Source organism: Belonocnema kinseyi, chromosome 1 (genome assembly GCF_010883055.1).
Source record: "Belonocnema kinseyi isolate 2016_QV_RU_SX_M_011 chromosome 1, B_treatae_v1, whole genome shotgun sequence".
In the NCBI taxonomy this organism is placed as follows: domain Eukaryota; kingdom Metazoa; phylum Arthropoda; class Insecta; order Hymenoptera; family Cynipidae; genus Belonocnema; species Belonocnema kinseyi.
In genome coordinates, this window is record NC_046657.1 from 143477930 (window position 1) to 143486045 (window position 8116).

Genomic DNA, 8116 nt, shown 5'->3' on the forward strand with positions numbered 1-8116 from the left:
GAAAATTAAAATTCGAAAATTTTTTCTAAAGCCTCCAGGGGACTTCGTTTTTGCACGAAAAAATTTTATGTGCCCTTATTGCATCCGGACCCACAATTTAGCATTTGACATGAGTACAGAATCATTTGGCAATTATTTTAATTGTAAATGTTAGAGGAGAAAGTTCTACTCATACGAATTGAAATGGAGTTCCTGGAAACTATTGGCTGATTTGTTCATATAATTTGTTTATAACAAATAAATGGTATAATAATCAAATTATTTGTATTCTATGGGTCCTCAACATTTATTTAGGATAATATAAAGTTTACCTAATCAGTTATTAAAGAGTAAAAAATTGTAATGTACATAATTTTAGTTTTTCCATACTTTATGTGACAAAATTGTTAATATAAAAATAGAGGAGACAAAAGTTCGGAGCGTCAAGCTCTTTGGAATTTAATGAACCTAAATTTAAAGCAAAAAAATCCAAAAGCTTTGTGAATTCTTTTGAAATCTTCTAAAAAAATTTTAAACCGTTTCAAATCTTCCAAGTATTTTCAAATCTGATTTACTGTACCCTTTCAAAAACTTTTGAAATCCTTGAAATCTTTTAAAAGCTTTCAAATCTTTTTGAAATATTTAAAGTTTGGTTACATGCCTTTTTGAAATCTCTGAGATCTTTCAAATTTTCGTGAAATTGTTGTGAAATCTTTGAAATATGGTGTGCACGCCTTTTTTTAATCTTTGAGATCCATGAAATCTTTGTTAAATTTTCAAAATCCTTTTAAATATTTAAAACTTTTTTAAATATTCTGAAATCTTTTTCCATCTTTCGAAATATTTACAAAATTTTTTTAAATATAAAAATATCTCGTATGATCATGGCTCATTCTAATTTTGAAAATGAATTAACATTAAAATTTACAAGTAATGATTTTTAAAACTTGTAAGTCTTCACAAAATATGTATACTTTAAATATTTAATAACTTCAACCTTAACTGTATAATATTAAAGTCTGTTCATTGCAATCTATAAAATAATTATTAATGTTTACAACAAGAGCTTTGCAATCTCTTCATTGATACTGGCATGAAAAAAGATAAATTATATCTTGATAAATAAAATAATTTTTTGTAGCAAAGTTTCTTTAAAAGATATGTTTTTTATAAGAGACTGAAAGATTTAAATTACTCTTCACATTTCAATAGAAAAAAACTATTTTAAAAGATAAAATTCAAATTCAACGCTATTGTACAAAATTCAAGGAGATTTTTAGGTTTTTAAGGCTTAAAAAAAATTCCAGGAGAATTTCAAATTTTTAAGGACACTGGACACTCCATCTTATGATATCATGCCACTGAAAATGTTTATTCCGAAGTAATTATTTTAATTGTTCGCAAGAAATGATATAAACAACTGTCTAAACGTGTTTCATTTAATGATAACAAATCGAATTATTGACATAATTTTTAGCATAAAATCAGTCGCAACAGGTCTTATTACAATAATAATTTTTCATACAAGACTATCACGCAATTTTGTATGCAACTTGTTAATAAAAATTAGGGTTTTAGGTTTAGTCTGAAATTATTTTATGAAATAGGCAGGTAACAGCATAAAGTCATTCGGAGAATGTCTTAGAAAAACAAAACAAAATTGTTCTGTATGAATATACGAATATAAAATAATTGTTTATATAATTTATTAGAAAAAACTAAGTTTTTGACTTAGAATAAAACAGAAAAATCATTGAAATGTTTGAATGTTTTCGACTACGAATGTTTTATTGTCGTAAAATCTTTTGAATCTTTGGATTAAAAAATCATAAAGTCATTCCCAGCAAATTTGTGTATAAAAATTGCTTTCGTCCGTAAAAAGATACGGCTACGAAGGAATTATTGGTGTAATTTGTTCATAGAAAGCATGGTATTTTATGATTAAATGTTTTTTGCCCTTTAAATAACATTCTCTCAAGTAGTTTAAAATAATTTTTTTCTCTGACGAAATTATCATTTTATTTTTACGTAGGCATTAACTTAATGGATTATAGGTGTACTTAATTGTTTACACGACTAGCTGCTTGTCCAATATTTTTTCACTTTATGTCCTCTTTTCTTTCTTTCCACCGATTTCCATGTTAGAAGTAAAAAGACAGAAAGCATACCTTTACATCGATGTGCGGGATAGAAAGTCAATCGACAGAAAATAGAAAGTACAGGTTTGCAAATGTATATGAGACAACTCAATGTTTTTGCTTCTTCTTATCTTATTCTGGTACTTTTATCATTTTTATTTCTTCTAAAATAACTTACTTGTACTGATATTTCTGTAACAATTGTCTCTGTAACCCCAAAAAATGCAGATAAAGTATACTATATAGAAATAACAGATGCTTATTCCTGAACTTGGGGATCATGATTTATAAAAAGTATTGCTTATTAAGTTTATACCGGAAAATCCCTATTTCCCCATTACTGAAACATATACGTTAGTGGCGACTCGATGAAATTCGTCTAATTTTTCGTAAATATTTATTCCAATCATTTTTATAATACAAAAAAATGTTTATTAGATTTTTCGAAGGTACGAAACATAATCCTATATTTTTCTATTCTGCATCTTCTATTTAATTCATCTTGTAGCAAGGTGATTCGTTCCTTACTATGTTCAAATTTGATTCTTTTAGTTACACATATGGCAATCGAAATTGGCCGTCTTCGAAAGGTGAATCCGCAATTCAAGAAAATAGTGACCTCGGAAAGGGACATAGGCCTGATCATGAGAATGAGGAAAACAGAAAGATACTTGACTGTCGAAGTTATCCAATTAATATTGAAGGCTACGTGGCAGTTCTCAGTGAGATTCATAATGAATGTAGAAACTTTTGTAGTAAACTTATGATACTGCGCAGAATTGTCCTGTTTTTGATCTGGAAGCATCACAACGCTTGATACTGTTTGCTGAGAAAAGTATCCTAGAGGGTACGTTTTTGGGAGAAGTAAGCATTTAAAGTTTTAAATTTCCATAAGTTCGTTCAGCCAAATCGCTAATAATTTCCAAGGTCCAGGTCAAGGAATTCAATGCACTACAAATTCTATCGTGGCTATTGTAATGTGGACAAAAAAGAAACCTGCGTCCTGGAATGCTGATGATGTGGATAGTGTGTTAACGGCTGGACATTTCGCTATTCAAACGCGACCAACAGTATATCGGAATGAAATAAATCGTGATTATTTCAATGCCAATGAAATAGTTCCCGACATATGTGTACACAGAAAATCGCCGATCCTCCAATTTACACCGAAATCGGTGTTCAATAGAGTTGCAACAAATTTGAGCCGCACAGGTTCATACGGAGAATCTAGGGGAAAAGCATCACCTGTCAAGATCATTTTGTCGGTCTTTATTTGAGTGAAACAGATGTTAATAAGCAGGTAAGTTATAATAATAATTACCTAACTTTTTATTTCCTCCTATTTTCCAGCGACTAAATAGTCTTGGAATAAAAATAGTACTTGGCGTGATGTAATATCCAAATGTTAGGTTAGTCAAAACCTATTAAATGACATTCAAACCACCAAAAGCCGGGATGTACAAACTAAGTTGTGACCGTCTGCATCGAAATTGATGCCTGGTCGTTCGAACAAATTTCCACTAGATTTTCTGCGGAAGTTTAAAGGTAGCTTAGATATCTAATCTCGCAGTGACTAGTGTCATACATAAGAGATAAGGTAAATACAATTGTATAATAAAAACAGAAATTTCTTTTTCGCGATGAGTAGGGATGTAAATTTGCATGAAAATTTAGCCTCATGAAAAGTTTCATGAAACATTGGGAGTTTCTTGAAACATTGCAATGTTTCAAATATACCGGCGGGAAAATTCAAACTGATAAGATAAAAGCCTATTAGGTATTTTCACTTCAATAAACAGCTACCTTCAGTTCTTAGATTGCTGAGGGGAAAATAAGGTACCAAATGTATGGGATTCAGTTCATTTTTGCCCTATTTTGCTAACATCTTCATAAAAGGTCATGTTTTCTATATAAGTGTAGTTAAAAAATAGTTTTTATTTTTTAATTACTATTTAATGAAATAATAAAATAATAATAATGATGATTAATTACAAATATATTAGAGAAATAAAGTTTTGATCCATTTTTCCCCCTCAGCTTTTAACAAAGTGAAGTTAGCTGATGGTTGAAGTGAAAATACCTAATTGAGGCTTTCATATCCCAACCTTTTCCTGCCGACTGATTTAATTTATTTTTCTGGTTTGTACTGTGGACTAATGATGCCAATCATTTGGTAAAAAAAAAATTTTTTACCAAAAAAGACATATTATAAAAAAAATGCAAATTATAAAGAAAAGTATGCAAATGTTTAAAAATTTCTGTAAATAATAAAAAAGAAACCCTCGCGTTTCATTGATAATTAGACTCCATACTGGTTTAATTTTGTATAAACACATTTAGTATAAATAGTATACAAATTTCTTTGACCAACGTACGTTACTGTGCATTACAGTTGCCCAAACATTTTAACACGGCAACGCGCCTTCGACTCGACCTCAATCGTAGGGCGACACAAAGTTCATATACTAAATTCCATTTAAATGTCCCCTGTAACATAATGCAGAAGCCTTCGGTTGAGAGCCGTCCAGCTCCGAGACCAAGTCCAGCGCTGAACAATAGAAAAGGGTCGCCGAGGGATCAAGCAGGCTGCGGTACCCCCAGATCGTCTTAAGCCACTTTGCATATCGAAGTTCACATCACGCACGTGTTTGCGAAGCATGCTTACAATTCATGATAAACACAATCATGTCAATTTATCATGCAGGTGTTAAGAAAGAGCTTTCAGAATTTACGAAACGTTCAGACGAACAGAGTGAACTTTATCATGAACAAAGAAAAAGTCGAAAATCACAGAAAATAAAAAGAATGAAAGGCAAAGGCAACGCAGATGAAGATTGTGGCGTGAAGTGTAACAAGCCTGATGTCCAGCCAGAAACATATGCAGAGAAATAAAATGAACACAATAAGACCTTGCAGAAAATTGTACATAATCGTGAGGAAATCAGATAAATTCCTCAAGATCAAAATATGCATGGCAAACAGGGATATTATAAAAAGAAATCTCTAACAGCATCCAACTTTAACAGGGTATGTCGCATGAAGACGCATATGTCATGCCACAGTCTTCTGAACAATATACGAAAACTACGGAATATCAGCGCGATACATGCTGTGAAATGGGGTCTGTATCATGAAGAAGAAGCGGGAAATCTGTTGGCACACAAACGAGAAGAAGACATTCACCCGCATAGTTTATGCATTGATACAAATAATCTCAGCCTGATGAGATTACCTTGTGGAAATAAAATTCACATATGCAGCGAGAAGTTTAGATTTTACGACTACCTACGATAACGGAGCCACAGTGATTAAGCAACTTTGCACTGACATAATCTGTCAACCTGCACTACGATTGACCATAAACTTATTGGAGTACGCAGAGATCGTGATTTTTTAAAGAATAATATGTAAGATAAGTTGAAAGCATTTGTAAAGGAGTGTCTTGAGCCAGAACTAATTGACAGTCGTTTACATAGAAGAATGAAGATTAAAGATTGTCAACGCATCGCAGAAGCGAAGAAACATATGAGATTACTGAAATTACAAAATACCGCAGATATTGTCTTGAAAAGGCTGAGAAAGATGAGAAATTGAGAATTTAAAAAGAAAAGGGATTGTATGGTCGAAGCACGAAAAGTGTTGCGAGTAAAAGTTTGAAACTAAAGCGTGGAATTGTTTTTTATTACTTTTTGATTATTTCTTTATATTTTCAAGTTGAAATATATTCAAATAGTCAAAATTTACTTTCTCAGCAAAAAAATGCGTTGCCACAGACAGTTACTAGTGGCTGACGAGCTTCCTATAAGCATGAATATTCATGATTTTCTTTTTCTACTATTCGATGATGAATTTATCGGTCTTTCAATTGACCTGATTTTTTTTTAATTTTTGATAAGCGTCGAACTAGTTTTGAGTTTCAATTCGATGCACCTAATATTGAAGATACTGAATAAATTTCCAAAAACGTTCTTGTGGCAAATACTTGATGGGGCCTGCGGAACCTCTAACTATAACCTTTTCCCCCAAAAAACTGATTCTAACAAATTACAATTTTTAAAAAATTGGATCAGCCTAACAGCCTTCCTAAAGATCACTTGTGACCGTCGGCGAAGAAAGGGACATAATGTAGTCAAAATATATTTTCAGTTGTGCACACCAATCGATAGTTTGTTATTCGCTCTTTCGTAATAATACATATGACATGCGGTTTCAATTCTCTCCCCACACTCTGGAAGAGCCTCAGCGACCCATACGATGAACACTAGCCTAGCAAGGTTCATCTCCGGGAAGTCGTGGGACCAGTACGTCTGGAGAAAAAGGTTTTCTAAGTACTTAAAGCCGTAGCACTTGGTGGTTCGGAACCCACCTTAAACTGTAGGTTCCCCTCCCACCACCAAGTAAGTATGTGGGGGGTGTGTTAAGGAGAAGGGAAGAAGGTGCAAGAAAATTGTAAACCCTTATGGGACACATTAGAAGCTTCCATTCCATTCCATACTAATTTAAAAAGAAAGTTGATATCTCTGGCTTAATTTTTAGAAATTTGGAAAATAGACAATAAATAATTGTTTAAATAATTCCATAATGTTTTGAGACAAATTAAATACTCAAAACAATGACAAACAATTGCATTTCAATCAGAAAATACGATTATTTTTTACATTTTTTGGGAATATATTTTTTATTATTAAAAAGTCAAAGGAAATATTCAAATTGTCCATTAGTAATTATTTGTATGGAAAAGAGGATGAAAATTGCGAAAAAGTAAAAATGTAGTTCCGTTTCGAGGAACCCCTGGAACCCAATCTTTCTAGTTGCAAATGACTTTTCAAACTGGAAGTCTAACTAGCTCAGATAATTATTCCATAATTTTATTTAAGAAATCATCTTTTTGGTTCAAAATTCAACTATTCCAGTTAAGGATTAATAATTTTATTTAAAAATTCATCTTTTTGGTTGAAAATTTAAATACTTGTTTGAAAGTAAATCTGTTTCGTTAAAAATTAACTTTGTTGGTTGAAGAGTCAACATTTGGTTAAATTGATCCTTTTCAGATGTAAATTTTGGCTTTTTTAGTTAAACAATCGATTGTTTGGTTAATTATTCGTCTATTTTGTTGAATATGAAATTTTTCACCTAAAATGTTAGAAAATTTTAATCATTCTGAATTAACTATATTTTCGACATTATTTGACCTAAAAGAATATATTAGGAATTGTTATATAAATTCGTGAACTTTAGGTAAACATTCAAAAATTGATTAATTCTAAATTAAACGTATTATTTAAATCTGTAAAAACTTATCCCATTAAGCAATTAATTATTCTTGATTAAAGTTACTTTTATGAATAAAAAAAAAGTATTTTATTTTACATAGTAATAGTGCTATTTTCAAACATTTAGATATATACAAGGACTAAAAATGAACATTATTTATAATAAACTCGCGAACATGTTTAAATATACTTACTACTACAATTAATTTGTTCAGCTTTTGAACTGGTGCAATACATTTATAAAGCAAAATTCGTACCTTCTATATATTTAAAGTGAAGAATTTCAGTTTCCATGATAACATTATCTCAAGCAGAAGGGTTAATAATTCTTTACTTTCTACTTACTTTAAAAACAGATTTGAAGCTAATGACTTCTCTAGTACAGATTCTTCTTCCGATGAATGAAATAATTTGATTTGTTTCACTAAAGTTTTACAATTAAAAAAAAGTTTCTCGCCCATCTCACATCCTAATTTCTTCTTTCTTGTTTCTGGTATAATTTTGTGCACATTTTTAAGATGTCGAATTAAGTTGAATCTGTTGGAAAAAGTAACAGCACAGGCTTCACGGAAACTGGAAAAGTATAATTTCGAAAATATTCGGTGATAAAGAATTAAAGGTCCCTTTCATTTGTCGCCCATTAAAGCCAATGGCGTATTTCAAAATTATTTCTTTATGTAGTAAAAACTGTTAAAAATGATGAAACATAAGAAAACAAATTGATAA

At 31.0% G+C, this 8116-nt stretch overlaps 1 protein-coding gene across 1 annotated transcript in view; it reads right to left on the reverse strand.

Annotated features, from left to right (window-relative positions):
- Positions 1–7760, reverse strand: part of LOC117173067 — a 17012-nt gene extending 9252 nt beyond the window's left edge. The window contains exon 1 of the mRNA XM_033361449.1: positions 7736–7760. The gene's annotated coding sequence lies outside the window, so the exon portion shown is untranslated. The remainder of the gene's footprint in view (positions 1–7735) is intronic.
- Between the last annotated feature and the right edge of the window lie 356 nt (positions 7761–8116).